This window comes from Gopherus flavomarginatus, chromosome 21 (assembly GCF_025201925.1).
Source record: "Gopherus flavomarginatus isolate rGopFla2 chromosome 21, rGopFla2.mat.asm, whole genome shotgun sequence".
NCBI lineage: Eukaryota > Metazoa > Chordata > Testudines > Testudinidae > Gopherus > Gopherus flavomarginatus.
The window spans coordinates 20,111,681-20,128,169 of NC_066637.1; the positions used below are offsets into that span (position 1 = coordinate 20,111,681).

General features: G+C 43.7%; 1 protein-coding gene across 2 annotated transcripts in view; it reads right to left on the reverse strand.

The window, feature by feature from the left end:
* The window catches only part of CDC42 (cell division cycle 42), a 45,547-nt gene extending 34,226 nt beyond the window's left edge, over positions 1-11,321 (reverse strand). For both annotated transcript variants that reach the window (XM_050931290.1, XM_050931291.1), the window contains exon 1: positions 11,215-11,321. The gene's annotated coding sequence lies outside the window, so the exon portion shown is untranslated. The remainder of the gene's footprint in view (positions 1-11,214) is intronic.
* Positions 11,322-16,489: the final 5,168 nt, after the last annotated feature.

Sequence of the window (16,489 nt, forward strand, 5' to 3'; positions counted from 1 at the left end):
ACTGATCTCCTTTGACAGGAGAGTGAGGTGTGCTAGTAAAGAGGTTTCAGAATCACTTGCTCTAAATGATACCAAGTGCAATAATTAAATACAACAGGGAACATAAACAAAGATACACAAAAAAAAAAAAGGAAATTCCTCTGTGGAATTTAAGCCTGTAACTGAATCTTTCCAAATTACTGACATACCAAATGACCCCTTTTCAATAACATGTATAAAATACTCCCAAATACAGTGGTGTCCTTTTAAAGACACATTCAGCTTTTTTTTATTTTATTTTTTGGCGGGGGTGGGGGGGAGAGGGAGATAAGAGTCAGGTTTAAGGATTTATCCATGCTGCTTCTTGTCCAAAAAATCTTGCGTTACAATTTAAAAAAAAAACCCACACATTTTGGCTTTTAAGGCCATATTTTGGCACCTAAATAAATGGTCTGATTTCCAAATACAGATCTGGTCTACACTGTGGGGGAGGGGGAGAGAAATCAATCTAAGATATGCAACTTCAGCTATGAGAATAGCATAGCTGATGTCGTCGTATATTAGATCGAATTAAAATTACTTACTTCATGTCCCCATGGCGCGCCACGGCTCCCCCATCAACTTTGCTTCCTCCTCTCGCCGAGCTGGAGTTCAGCAGTTGAAGGGAGAGAGATCGGGGATTGATTTATCGCATCTACACTACACGCGATAAATTGATCCGCGATAAATCAATCGCTACCCGACCAATCCGGCGGGTAGTGTAGACGTACCCTTAGGATCTTAAGTTTAGACTTCCATTTCTGAAAGTCTTACCTGACACCTAGTGTAAGTCTAACAAAGAAAAATTAAACATTATCTACAGATTTTTTAAAAAGTGCACACACGCACACACACAGATTAAGAAAAAAAATAATCCAGTTCAACCCAAGATACGAGCAAATTCCTCACACCCAATAAAAAGTGCATCATCTGCTGAGAAAAGCAGGGAAAATACTTGTTCATACTTTTATAGAGAGTAAGTACTTCAAGGCAGGAAAGGAGTCCGTGTGTGTGTGTATATCTAGTAGAATGGGGTTCCTGGGTGTTATTAACTATAATTAAGATGAAATTATTTATATAACATTTCCTTCCTTTGTTTGCCTTCTCTCCATGTTTTCTACCCAGTCCATCTCTCTATTCCTTTCCTTTTTATTTAAGGACCATTTCTATCTGCTCTATGAAGTACATAGCACATTATAAATAAAGTCTGTCCCCTTAGCTCAGCAAAACTACTAGATTCCTACAGAAGGAGCTTCAGTGGTCAGGAATATTACGTGTCACTTAGTTTCTACCAGCACACAAAACAGGTTGGTGCACAGCTCAAAGAGTTACAGAAGTAGATGCCTTGATTTCTTATTTAAGCACAGTCTCATCAGTAATTAAATTAAAATGCAAGTTTCTTGATTTACTTCCAAATTTAAAACAAAAAGCTAAAAGGTTCCTAAGGCAACATAGTAATCCACACATTGCAGACTAGTTAAGATATGCCCTAGTCCAACCACAAGTTACTGGGATCATTGCAAGAATTAGATGGCTATTCTATGGGCTGTTTGCAAAAGATCAGATGATCACATCCCTTCTGGCCCTAAAATCAGAATCTATAAACTATTAAGTTTTTACCGTCATATATGCAGTATGAGCCATTAAAATTGATAAGACAGACACAGCTTTTCCATTTCCAGCCTTGAGTCTAAGTTTGGTAACTTACACTTGCACCAATGCCTCTTTTTTAGGTTAAAACGTACAATACATCTATCTAGCCTGAGGAAACTGATCCGTCAAATTTGTGTACACATCCTGTATTAGTTTCCTGTTGAGCACCAGCTGCATCACAGCTTCCTCTTTTATGGACCAAGTAACCGCGGCTGTTTCATTGCGTAGATTGGCTGAACTTAAAAAGTTCACTACAGGTAAATAACTGCCTGTTGGTAACTGAGAACTTATTTAATCAAGCTCTTTGGAACATCAAAACTCATTTGCAACACATCAACTCTATTATTAGAAGATCTGAGATTAAGTCACAAATTACTCAAGTAAGGAATTTGCTTAGTGAGGCATTTTGCTTGTTGAATGCTCATATTTAACAAGTCCTTATTAGAACAAAGTGAAACTATTTTTGAAAGTTGTTTCAGATGCAAAGCTGTGTTTTAAATGACTTGACAGTCTATTTACAGCATTCATATTATTTCTCTAGAAACCAAGGCTAAATGTGCTTCATAATGCATAGAATCAGGGACACAGTGGAACCACATGGATCAATTCCACTCTCACTCACCTCCCTTGAACATTTTGACCCTTCCCAGAACTTCAGTATTAACCAACAGTGTTAACTACATAACTGACAGATTCCAAGAAATTAATGCACTGTTAACATTACTGAAGTTCATATTTTAGTTTCCATTTTCAATAAAGATACAAATTCCAGTTTCAGCTACCTTACTTCTGCTGAGCATGAGACTTTCCCAGGTCTACTAGCTAGGTATTTAAGTAGCACAATTAATAACTTGGGGCTTGGCTACACTGGCGCTTTACAGCGCTGCAACTTTCTCGCTTAGGGGTGTGAAAACACACACCCCTGAGCGCAGCAAGTTACAACACTGCAAAGCGCCAGTGTAAACAGTGCCCCAGCGCTATAAGCTAATCCCCATGGGGAGGTGGAGTATGTGCAGCGCTGGGAGAGCTCTCTCCCAGAGACACTTCAAAGCGCTACCGCGGGAGAGCTCCCATGGCAGCATTGTGCAGCTCTAAGTGGAGCCATACCCTTGGATTGCAATGATAGCAAGACACTTAATTCAGAGTACATCTCCAATGCAAAAAGAAAAAAAGAGTATTCCTAACTTGAGGTGCAACGGTAGTGAGAGCAACTGCTTTTAACTCTGGTTAGCAGCTCAAGTTCAACTCTCCCCCCCCTCCCATTCCTAAAAGCTTTAACTTTAGCTGCTAAGGAAAGTTAAAAGCCAAGGTGCCATGTCTTCACTGCTATTTAAAGTCAAGTTAGCTAACCTGAGATAAGCACACAACCTCTTTTTGTAGTGAAGCTATACTCTCAGTTACTTTGTGCTTATTTTGAAAGTTCACAAAGTAACCAAAGAGTATCTTACCTGAAGACTTCTGATATTAAAAAGTTTTGCATGTAAAAAAAGCTACCTAAAAACACAAGTACTTTTTTTACCCCTGTTAATTCAAATTGGTTTAGAGCTAATTTGAGCAAAATTCCCTTTCAAAAGTGACTTCTAAACTAAGACCAAACATGGAAAATTTCAGCAGCTTACAAGCACCTACAAAAAATAAAAATGAAGGTTTATCTTCATCACCGAAACAGCACGTATAGTAAAATGGAACACAATCCCATGTAAATGCTTGTTCACGGTGCCTTAAGAAACTGATGTTATCTTCCTCATTATCTTAACTCCAAACTATTTCCACCCCAAAACAATTTTCACCTCACCAAAAATGTTACAGGGATGGACACATACACCACCCTCATTAACATGTTTATTTTTCAAAAAATAAGCAAGTAATTTCAGGTTGTACACATTCCCTCAAGTCTCAATATTCTTCCCCCACCCACCCCTTTTTTGGTTAAAAAGATTTCTTACTGCCTTACTGCTGTGCGAAAGGTCGAGGAAACTGACCATAAATGAAGTGCTGTTCAACACAAAGTATATAAAGTGAAAAATAAAATGTTTTGCCTCTTAAGTTTAGTGATATTCAGCTTTACCTGCAGTAGGTAAAAACGTCAGTTGTTTTTTTTTTTAAAGTTGATTTTATGCCCTTTTACAGTTTGTGGATGTAATTATTTGTTCACCAATTCCAATACCTATTCACAACTTTTACAGCTAGTCTGTAACTGGTTAGTTGTTCGGCTGGCTCTTGACATTGTTTGTGTTTGCTTACCCCATGGTTAACACTATTAGTAACTGAAAGCTAACAGTGTTTAACTTGTGCCAATATCCTACTCTGACACATTGGCTTCCTGTCACTGGCTGAGCACACATTTTTTGAAGCAAGGATAAGACTATGCCCATGTAATTGGTTTTGACTGATCATCTTTCCTCTCAGCTCTCTGTCCAGTGGATGTCCCAGAATATTGTGCTCTGTGTGTGCACCTTCTAAGCATTCTATCCCACCACAATGCAGTATTGTAATCTGTGAGATAACTAAAGGCCCATCACTAAAATGACAAATTATATTTGCCTCCTTCTGTGAGTAGCTGTGGTGTCAGATTTCACTCAAGTGTATGAAAGGAGGATAGCACAAAAAGTATCCTGAAAGCATCAGACTACTTAAAAATTTGTAACATTGTCAAAAACAACCAACTCAATTTGAAGAGGGCTAGGAGCCTGGCCAAAAGCCAGACTAAAGAGAGGTTCCTCTCCATGCAGCCTAACCACAGGAAGGAAGTGAAGCAGTTGAGTCATACCTCCCTTGTGCAACACCAGGTGCTGACCATTCAAATGCCGTGGTGAGCATGGACCTGATAAAATTCACAAGCTTACAATGCCGTTGGTGACTTAGCCCAAGAGTAGGTATATGCAGAGGCTTCCCTAAGGAAGAAACAGCAATTATTGAGGGCAGAAAGTGGAAGAGGAAATCTTAGACCTCCTGCCTCCCAGTTTTGTGCTCATTACCCAGTGGTTCTCAAACTGTGGGTCAGGAGATGCCAAACTTGGTCACAACCCCATTTTAATGGGGTTGCCTGGGCAAGTATTAGACTCACTGGAGCACAGGGCTAAAGCCCTAGCCCTGCCACCCTGGGCTAAAGCCGAAGCCCAAGGGCTTCAGCCTAGGGCGGTGGGGGGGAGGCAGAGCCTGAGCCTAATCTGCCCAGGGCAGTGGAGCTCAGGCTCCATCGTCATACCCCCATCGGGTATTTTTGTTGTCAGAACAGAGTCAAGGTGCAGTGAAGTTTGAGAACTGCTGCATAAGCTAAGGAGGCCTTTTCTCAATGAGAGTAACAGCAATTCTTACAAGACCATGTTTCTGATAATTGCTTAAAAATCTCTAAAACCCAGCTCTGCAGAAGGTCAGGAGAGAACAGAATTAAGCTTATAGTGCATGAGGATCAGGCAGCATGGACACACTGCACTTGGACTGTCAAACTTGCTGAACTCAAACCAACTCTACTGCACATGAGCAAAGGCTTAAAAAAGCAACCATATCAAGACTGATTTTTACCAAGCAGCTAGAAGACACTTCTTAAGGGCTATTCCCATGCAAAATTTCAACCTCCTTCACCCAATTCCATCAGCTTGAAACCGTTTTCAAAAGAATACAATATTGCAGATTTAAGTAGTTTGGGCAGGGGAAGAATTTTCCCATTAATTTCACAAAAGCAGAAGTAGTTTTGCTCATCTTTTCCAAACAGAATTTCACTATTGGACAGAGACCAGGCATAGTATATTTCAGTTTGAAAGGTGGTTAAAATGGAACTAAGACAATTTTAGCTATTGCTACAGCTATATTATATAGAAATAGAAGGTAGATTTTGTTTCAGTTCAGAACCATGAAGTTGAAACCACAGACGGCTACGCGCCTCATCTTCTCTTGCCTTGTCTATTCCCTCCCACTTCTCATTACACTGACTTGTAATATTTGGTCTTATTTCCTTTGCAAGCTTTTTGGAGCAGGAAATGTGCCTTCTCATAATTTTGCCAGTATTAAGCACTGGCATTTCCAGATTGTTAGTGGTGTAAATTTTCAAAATACAGAAAAGGCCCATGCCACTTAGCATAACGGGGCCCAGATCCTGAATAATGCGCCTGGCGATACTATGAAACAAATGATGCTTCACGAACGGTATGTGATCAGTTTTCAATTTTACTGTCTGTTCCTTAGACAGTTGAAAGTAACGTGCACAAAAAGTTGGATGCTCACGCAGTGATGGTGTAGTAAGAGATCCTAAACAGGACAGAAGGTAAAGTACCAGTAGAACATCTGAAATTCAGAAGTGTTGATTTAAAAACCTGTGTGTGTCTTTCTTCTACATTTCCAAAAAATTTAATAATGGTATCAAAAATCTCTCTCTCTTCCATCTCATTCCTTTTCATTCAGAATAAGGATCTGCATGGTGACCTGATTATCAACTGAGGATGCTGTGTCCAATTTGGAGATATAAACTGCTTCTCTTTAAAGTGGGAATCATTAGCAAGAGAAAGAAGCAGTAGTTCAAACAATTAAATAAATATTGGTATCTCTAAAAATCTGGACCTTGCTTGCATCAGTTTAACTTTACTCTGTGTCTAGGGACTAAAGGTATGTGGACTTGTTTTTTTCACCCAGCAATTCAATGAACTACAGGATATGTAGCAGAAAACCACAGACCATCTCCTGCCTTAAACTAAATTCTTCACACCTTTCTGCTCTTCCCACTGATTTTAGACATTTATACCCACACTACTGTAGGGAGGGATGTGCTGGAAGCTGTAACATAGGCTACAGAATGCCTTATAAAGCAGCAGGAGATGGACTGTATTCCCATATGGCTGTGCAAACTCAAGACATCCACAGCTCTGCACCAAATTTAAACCCTACAATATACATGACACTCAGTTTTAGAGTCTGCTAAAGTATCACAATTGGTGGCAATTCCCTCTCACTGATTCCTTTGGTTAACACAGCACATGACCCATTCATTATGGCTGGGATTTTCAAAGGAGCTTAAATAAATTAGATCCCAACTCTCCCTGAACTTCAATGGGATGTGGGTGCCTAAAGAACAGAAAGTCATTGATAGGTTGTTGATATTACAAGTCAGTTAAACAAAATCTATCTAGGCTACTGTGATTGTAATAATGCATGTTGCTTATAGCAGTGGTTCTCAATCAGGGGTACACGTATCCCTGGGGGTACGCAGAGGTCTTCCAAAGGATACATCAACTCATCTAGATATTTGCCTAGTTTTACAACAGGCTACATAAAAAGCACTAGTGAAGGCAGTATAAACTAAAATTTCATACAGTGACTTGGTAATACTGTTCCATATACTGAAAATGTAAGTACAATATTAATATTCCAATTGATTTTATAATTATATGGTAAAAAATGAGAAAGTAAGCTATTTTCAGTAATACTTGTGCTGACACACTTTTGTATTTTTATGCCCGATTTTGTAAACAAATAGTTTTTAAGTGAGGTGGAACTTGGGGGTACACAAGACAACAGACTCCTGAAAGGGGTACAGCAGTCTGGAAAAAGTTGAGAGCCATGGGCTTATAGTATTGTTATTATGTATGTTATGAGGTTCCAAGCAGGGATCAAGGCTCATCTTCCTGATTTGTAGGCAGGGGCGGCTCCAGGCACTAGCACGCCAAGCGGGTGCCTGGGGCAGCAAGCCACGGGAGGCACTCTGCTGGTCGCCGCGAGGGCGGCAGGCAGGTTGCCTTCGGCGGCATGCCTGCAAAGGGTCCGCTGGTCCCGTGGCTTCAGCGGACCTCCTGCAGATGCGCCGCCAAATCCGCAGGACCGGGGACCTCCCGCAGCGGCAAGCCGTCGAAGGCAGCCTGCCTGCCGCCCCTGTTTGCAGGGTTGCACACATTCAAATGCTAAAAAGTTGAATTTAGAATATTTATGGGTATGGCTAACAAGATCTAGGGCTTTTTAGTTTTGGTACTAGATCAAAGGTCTAGCAGGAAGAAAGAGACTGCTACACTGAATCAGACCAGTGATCTGCCTAGTACTGTATTTGTCTCTGAAAGTGACCCATAGTAGATATTTTACAGGAAGGAGCAAAATAACAGATACTTATAGACTCACATGCTCATAGTTATTTATCAGTTCCATTTCAATTTATCATTGTTTTTGTACTAAGAGAATGGACAAATAAAAAGCATCCAGATTACCTGCTGCCAACCATACATCCAGCTACAAGGTAATCAGACTAAATGCATCAGTTACACGTCATGAAAAACACAACCATAAGATATAACATATACTGCTACCTCGATATAACCCCACCCAATATAACATGAATTTGGATATAACGCAGTAAAGCAGTGCTCGGGGGGGGGGGGGGGAGGCTGCGCACTCCAGTGGATCAAAGCAAGTTCAACATAACACAGTTTCACCTATAACATGGTAAGATTTTTTGGCTCCCAAGGACAGTGTTATATCGAGGTGGAGGTGTATAAGCACATACAGCTGTGTCAAAGTTTCACCACATAAGCAAGTTAACAAATCTTGGACATGTTCCATCTTGCATCAGAAGCAATGTTTGTCACCATTCTCTGTTCAATTACTCAATGAAGACTTTTAAAACAAGTTGTTCTTTTTACAAAGAATGGTAATAATGGAAATATTGATCTACTGGTTCCAACATGCTGAGTCAATTCTGTGCTTGTACATGTATAAATTTTGTACATCAACATGCTCTTTTCTAACAGACTTTTCCATGCTAATTTTTCCTTCAACACGCTCAAAGGAAAACAAAGGTTAGCATAAGCTGCCATTTTACAAGACTGTACTTTGAAGTTTGCCATATTCAAGTATTTCTAGTGACCAAAAGCTTCAGATAGAAATTTTAGGACACTAACAAAATAATTTCTATTTTATTATGGAAAAGTTAACCCTTTACTGACTGAAAATGATAGTTCTGAACATTTATAGATCTACTGCATTATTCTAAGTACCACCATGATATTTCTTGACCCATTTCTCAAACCCACTTTCAAAAAACAAACCAACCAACCAAACAAACTTCCTGGGCACTGCAATCTATAATGCCATACAGTTTAAATGCACCTCATTTTCCCAGAAGCAAGCCATACCCACAGGTAAACCTCAGACAAAGGACTCAATCACAAATGGCCAAACTAAACTATTTCTGACTGTATTACTGTCAACTAATATGGCTTCCTCAAATGGTCTTGTTTACATTATGCATTTGGCTTTAAAAAATTCCCACCTTGCTAACAGTACATCCAGTGACGTTTCAGGAGTATTATCGTAGACAAAGCAACAGGCTTTGTACCATCCTTTTGTGAAGATCTGCTCCAAGAACTTTCACCACACGGCACTTTGAATAGTGGCTACTGCTTGGACTCTTGCCCTTGCTAGCATTTCCACTGTTGCTACTACTAGTAAATATACACCAGCATGAAGTTTTTCCACACACAAAAAAGGGATAATGCAAGCACAGTCTGAGGTGCCAAAAGAACACTTATAATACAAACAGGGGGAGGGTTTGCACACTACAGTAGTTCATATGTATCACTTTCACAATACATTTGAGATTTGGAATGAGTAAAGGGGATTTATAAGTCATCTATCAGCCTATCCACCAAGCAGCACTGAATCTTATTCTCTCCAGAAACAAAATGACATGACTATGGAAAGAGTTAAAAAAGGGGCAAAAAAATGTACACGGTATTGGAGGGAAAAGTATGCTATCCTATGTGCACCTGCTTTTCCACTACATGAGAAAGCCCATGACTGGGCTACAAGGGAAAATAAGGCAAAGAAAGCAGCTTCCACAGACAAATCATAACTCAGATGATGTCAATGATTATTTTTTAATTAAGAAACAAGGTTAAATGAAACTACTGGTTCTTTTGACAGGAACTCTTAATGTTGCAGCTCAAGTAAGTCAACTTTAAAATATCTAGGAAGGAAGTTACTTTCATTCATTCTCTTTTGTTCACTGACTAAGTAAAAAACAATCCTGCAATTCTTTTAGACAAACTAGTATTCATATATTCTAGGGCATTAACCAATGGACCAGAAGGCTGAATCCATAACATACAAGTATACCAAAAAGTTAATGTCATAATACAGTTGAGTATCAGAGGGGTAGTCTGGATCTGTAAAAGCAACAAAGAATCCTGTGGCATCTTATAGACTAACAGATGTTTTGGAGCATGATGCATCCCACGAAGTGGGTATTCACCCATAAAAGCTCATGCTCCAAACCATCTGTTAGTCTATAAGGTGCCACGATATTACAGTTAAAATAGTCAATGAACAAGAATCAGGAAATGAAAAGATAAAGCTGGTAAAGTAATATTAAGCCAGCTCTACTCTGCACAAGTGTCACGTAGTAGTTGATGCATGAGGTTTTTAAGGTCAGGCTTGACAAAGCCCTGGCTGGGCTGATTTAGTTGGCGATTGATCCTGCTTTAAGCAGGGGGTTGGACTAGATACCTCCTGAGGTCCCTTCCAGCCCCGATATTCTATGATTCTATGTGACATCAGCAAAGAGTCCTGTGGCACCTTATAGACTAACAGACGTTTTGGAGCATGAGCTTTCGTGGGTGAATACCCACTTCCTCAGATGCATGCGACATGTACCTCAGACAAAGACAGGATGGTTTCCGTCCCTTTTACACATCTAGCTTGTCATAGCAGGGAAGTACTGGAGATCTGAATTTAAAGTTAAAAAGCCTGAATGTGCAGCATATGCCAGGGAATAGCTAGGTGCTGAGCCCTCTACCTCCAATCTCTGCTCCCAGTACGGTGGAAGTATAAGTCTTCCGTGCTGGGAGTGCAGCCCAGTCATCCCACTATGAATGGTTCTATACACAGAGGCCTGCGCGTTGGGCTCCTTGCGGATCTTTGTTAGCAGGACGGTAGTGCAGACCCAACACCGGCACCTGGGCTCCCAGGCAGCAGTTGCTAAGAGCAGGGAGAGCACAAGGCGTGTTCCTCCCGTACCCCACCCACAGCGACGGCCGGAACAGCAGGGGCCGCCGGAGCCCCCTCCCCAGGCTGGCAGCGGACACGGGCGCTGCGGCCGTTCACAACGGACGGAAGGCGCGAGCGCCCGGCCCGGGAAGGGGCGAGCGCAGAGGCCGGGCCCCACATCCCTCCCTAGTGCTGTAAAATGTCGGCGGCTCGGCACAAGCAGGAAGTCGGCGCCGCGGGGGAGGGGGAAGCGAACAGGCGCCCCCCCCCGTATCCGCCCCCTACCCCCGGAAACACCACCCAGCTCCCAGGGCCGGAGACTGCAGCCCCGCCCGCAGACAAACGGCCACGGCCCACCGGCCCCGCTGCGCCCGGGAGGCCCAGCTCCCTGCTACTCCGGCGGCGCGCACCGAGGGCGGCTCAGCGAACACCCAACGCATGGCCCGGGCCCGGCCCGCTCCCGGGAAGAGCCCCCCAGCCTCCAGCGCGGCAATGCCCGCGATCCCCCCTGCAGGGCGGGCGCAGGGCGAAGCGCCCCCCGGGATTCACTGGGTCCCTCTCCCCGCAGCGCTCCCTCACCTCAGAGTCTCCGCCGGGCGTTGGCAGCTCTGTGCGGGTTCTCCTGCGCTCAGGAGCAGGGGCACGCACGCCACGTCACCGCGCACGTACGCAGGGGCTGGCACAAGAGAGGCTGTAGGTTGGGTCCGCTGAGTAGCGAACTTCCCGGCCCCGCCTCCCTGCGCTCCTTGCGGAGGTAGCCCCGCCCACCCCGGGCCGGTCTCCTCCCACTCAGGGGTTCGCCCCGCCCCCCTGTCTGTCCGGGAACGCCCATTGCACGCGGCATCTCCCCATCCCCCGGGACGCCCCATTGCACCCAACGCTATAGAGCCCTACTCCATCCCTTTGGGCGCACCCATCACCCCAGCGCCCTGCCCCATCCCCCGGGGTGCCCCATTGTGCCCATTGCCTCCTCACCGTGCCCCATCCCCCAGGACGCCCCATTGCACCCATTGCTATAGAGCCCTACGCCATCCCTTTGGGCGCACCCATCACCCCAGCACCCTGCCCCATCCACCGGGGTGCCCCATTGTGCCCATTGCCACCTCACCCTGCCCCATCCCTCGGGACGCCCCATGGCACCCATTGCTATAGAGCCCTACGCCATCCCTTTGGGCGCACCCATCACCCCAGCGCCCTGCTCCATCCCCCGGGTTGCCCCATTGTGCCCATTGCCACCTCACCCTGCCCCATCCCTCGGGACGCCCCATTGCACCCATCGCTATAGAGCCTTACTCCAACCCTTTAGGCGCACCCATCACCACAGCACCCTGGGCTCCCCATTGCCAGAACACCTTGCCCCATTTCTCTGAGCATCGCTTTGTGCCTGTGGCCTTTCCATCACCCTCTGTGCTGTTGCCTATTCTCTTGTCTCTCCTGCAGCAGCAAAGCCAGTTTGGACACTGGAGGGCAAAAGAGGGGGCATTATTTACTGTTAATTATTTTACAGCACCACCCATTTGCAATGGAGCTTCTCATCCAAGCTGTAAAAGTGACATGAAGAGTGAGGGGACAAACAGTGGGGAGTGGACAGGCCACTGTCATCTGCCAGATGTTTAATCACCATGTCGTCTCGGCCTTGCTTGAATACAGTTAGATGACACACAGGTTAATCACTGGTGGCTGGGATATGCTCCCACCCTACCTTTACCAGTGATAGTGCAGTGGGTGGTCTAGTGGTAAGGGCACTAAATTGAGACTTGAGAGAGCATAGTTAAAATTTCTGCTTTGCCACAGCTTCCCTTTGTGGCCTTGGGCATGTTACTTAGTCTCTCTGTGCCACGGGAAATATGAGCCCTGCCCAGCATCACAAAGGTGGTGAAGAATAAATATAGTAAATATTGTGAGATGCTCAGAGCCTGCAGTTTGACACTGAACTCCCTTGGAAGTTAGGAGTCTAATTACCTTTGAGGGTCTGAGCCTGAGTTTAAGTGATTTATCAATGATAACACAGAAAGTTTGGGGTATATGAATAGAAACAAAGCTGATCTCCAGCAGGTTCTTATCTGGTTGTAGAATGGCTTAGCCAGTAGGTGACAGCACCCATCCTATTGGGGTTAATAATGCCAATACACTTGTGTGCACAAATTGTGGCTGGCTTTAGGCCGATTCCCCTGATTCCCCAGAATCGGGCCCCACACCCGCATCTAAGAGGGCCCCATGCCTTAAGCACCTTTTTAATTTTTTTTACTCACCCGACGGCGGTCCAGGTCTTTGGCTGCATTTTCGGTGGCGGGGTGTCCGCAGAAGACCCGGAACGAGAGGACTCCCCGCCGCCAAAGTGCTGCCGAAGACCTGGACCGCCGCCGGGTATTCGAATCGAGCCCCGCAGTTCCTAAAGCCGGCCCTGTGCACAATGCTCTTAGTTATGTAAGTGGTATTAGCCTCCTTTCTCAACTAGGGAGAGAGACTGAATGAGTTAGGAGGGAAGCATTGTGCTCTGCCAAACCTAGACTTTAGTTTTACTGGTGGGTCAGACACTAAACAGTCTGTAACTTTTACCACTTTAGAGCACCTCCTGAAGCAAAGACAGGCTACACGTGCACATCGTGCTTAGAAGCACATTCACAACTCAGCACTTGTCAGATACAGACTGAATGACACATGGGTCCAGAAAAGCCCTGCACTCAGTCACTAGACACTTTGCAAGCCCCAGGCATGTGCATGGAAAATGACATTCTAAGTGTTTTGGCAGAGTTCTAGATTAGTAACCCAAGAATAGCACCTACTGGACTCCCCCAGGCCTCACGCTCCTGAAGGAGGCAGCAGATGAAAGGTGCCCTGCAGGTCCTAGTTTCTTGAACCTATGACAGGCTTCCCCCCACCCATGCATCATCATCATGGATTCTAGTTTTCCATGATAAATTCTCCAATAAAAAAATAAAAATGCTTTTAAACAATTAAAATAAAATGCTGAACTGTAGTTTCCCTAGCCACTATATAGGTATCTGCCAAACACAATGTTTTGTAGTTAAAAATTGTAAATATAAGCTGGCAGCCCAAGCCCCACCAATTCTCCCATTTATCCAAATTTTTGATGATCTGATCTGACCTCAGTCCCAAATAGATCAGATAATCAGAGTTCCACTCCGTATTTTTTTTTTCAGAAAATGTAAAAATGAAAGATTCTCTGTAAAAATGCAAATTCCGCATTGTTCCACGGCAAACAGATTTCTAGGATCCTTGATCATCGGGAGAGGTGGAACATGCTCAGCTGACAGGAAAAGGGGCCATGCCAAGAATAAGGTACTTACATATTTAGTTATTTAAAACGACAACTGATTTATTTCACTTTCTGCAGTGCCCGGTTAGGTGCTCTGGGTACACATCCATTCAATCCACATGTCGTGGAGGACTAAGGTCTCCAACATACTTCTCACCCAAACCCCAGCTCTCTAGGAAAGGTGATGGGAGTTCTCTTAGAAGCTCAGCCCTTAGCCACCAGAACAAATGGACCTGGCAATATGATCTGAAGGGCAACAGATTCAACTTTGGTAAACTGGAGCAGGGAGCAGATTCCACCATTGCAGCCCCATCTCTGAACATCCCTCCACCTCCCTTCCAATTAAATGGGTTGGGGACACATGTGCAGGAACTAGGGGTTTGATGTGGTTTCCTATATAGAAAAAGAGAGAGAGAGAGAGAGAGAGAGAGTTTACAGTTTGGGTCAATGGCTCGCAGCACCCCCCTATAACAATTGTTCCAGCACTCCTGGGTGTGGAGGATTAAGGTTGGATGTCTCAGATGACCTGGGCCACTGGGCTATAACGGGGGACAGGCACATCTTGCAGGTGTTCAGGACAGAATCCATTTAAGGCTTTCTAGGTTAAAACCTACACTTTAAAGGGGCAGCCAGTATGTATACGAGCACAAAGGTAATGTATTCCTTTTAAGAGACACTTCAAAGCTCCCTGTGAATTAGAGCAAACTCCTCACAGCAAGAAATGCTCTAGGCTGCCACCAAATGGAAGCAGTGAAGAGTCACCAAACTGGCCGCTACGGCTGGAAATTGTGCACAGGCTGTGAGGGAAACCCAGACCCTTTTCTTTGCTTCCTGCAGAGCCAGCGCATGAGATTTCAAATGCTCTTTCAGTCATAGCTCAAGTCATAAGGGCCTCCCACCTATTTAAATGTTCCCCCAGGGCTGAAAACACTGGAATTATTTCAATATTAATATTAACTGCTATAGATCGCTACAATTTATAACCAGTGTTGGCCAGCTGACTCTCCAACTGGGCTGGATGTCCCTATCCATATGACATTCCAGTCAACAGAAAGGATGCTAAAGTTGATTCCTGTGCAATAGGCAGAGAGATCAATACCCTGTTACATAACTGCCTACTTTAAATAACTGAGGTGCTTTGTACAATGACTAAACCTTTGGCTGGAAGTTTTTGTTTTTTTTTTAAAGATGGTTAAGTCACCAGGGCATAGACCTAGTTTCCCTGTGTGTACTGAATGTCATGTGCACTTCATTGCTATATAAATAATATAGCATCACCCATAATAAAGTTGGACACAGGGAATAGTTTGCATTTTAGTCCTAGGGCTCTGAAGGTGGCATTAACATATTAAGATTTTAATTCAATTCTCAATTTCTATTCTTTGGTACTGAAATATAAGTGAGCAGCTGAGAATAAGAGAAAATACCTTCACTAAGTCACCTCCTGCCCCTCCTGGAAATCCGAGGCTTTGTGATTTAAAACCAGTGCTTTGACTCGCTGTGCTTAGAAGTTATGATTCATGTGAAAGTAAACCCAACAAGCAATGGGAATTGCATAATAAAGAGGTATCAAGGGGTAGCCTTGTTAGTCTGTATCCACAAAAATGAGGACTCCGGTAGCACCTTAAAGACTAACAGAGTTATTTGGGCATAAGCTTTTGTGGGTTAAAAAAACCCACTTCTTTAAGCTTTCGAAGAAGTGGGGATTTTTACCCAGAAAAGATTATGCCCAAATAAATCTGTTAGTCTTTAAGGTGCCACCAGAGTCCTCATAATAAAGAAGGGAGAACAGATCTCTCTTTTCTACTCTGGCAGCACAGCTCTTCTGACATTATTTTGTGGTGGAGTATTCGAGGAAAACCTGCTAACACAATGCTACAATATTTAAGATGAGCACCTAGGAGCCCTGTGTTCAGTCAGACTAGACACTTTGCATGCCTCAGGTATATGTAAAGGAAATGGCATTCTAAGTGTTTTGGCAAAGTTCTAGATTATGTACTATATGTATTTTCTGACTTTTAAACCAAACTTTGTACTTTTGGATAATGTAAGCATTATAGCCAGATGTATAAATGCTCTTTCCTTAACCTGTGATGATCATTTTAACATTAGTTTTAACAAAAAAATCAAATCTGTTTTTAGCTTATCAGAAAAACAAACCAAAGAATGGCTCCTGCTGGACTTCCGTAGGCCTTACTCCCCTGAAGGAGGCAGATGAAAGGTGCCCTAGAGAGCCTAGTTTCTTGAATCTTCTATGACAGGCTTCCCTGCACTGAGTCTGGCTTATGCATTATCAGAGCAAGGGGAACCTGCTCAGCACCATGGGAAGTGAGGCCTCTCCAAGAATAAGGTACTTCTATTTACTCCACTCTGCTGTAAGCATGGTCTGATTGAACTCTCCCTTGACAGCTAGCTGGGAGGGGGAGAGACTTCAGGAGCAAACTGTATTTACATGAATACATCTACTCTGCCATGATATCCAGTAGATCGAGCAGTATTGCTCAAAGTGATCAACTTTGGCTGGAGTTGGGTTACAAATCACTTTAGTACTAAATATCAGGGTAGTGAAATGCC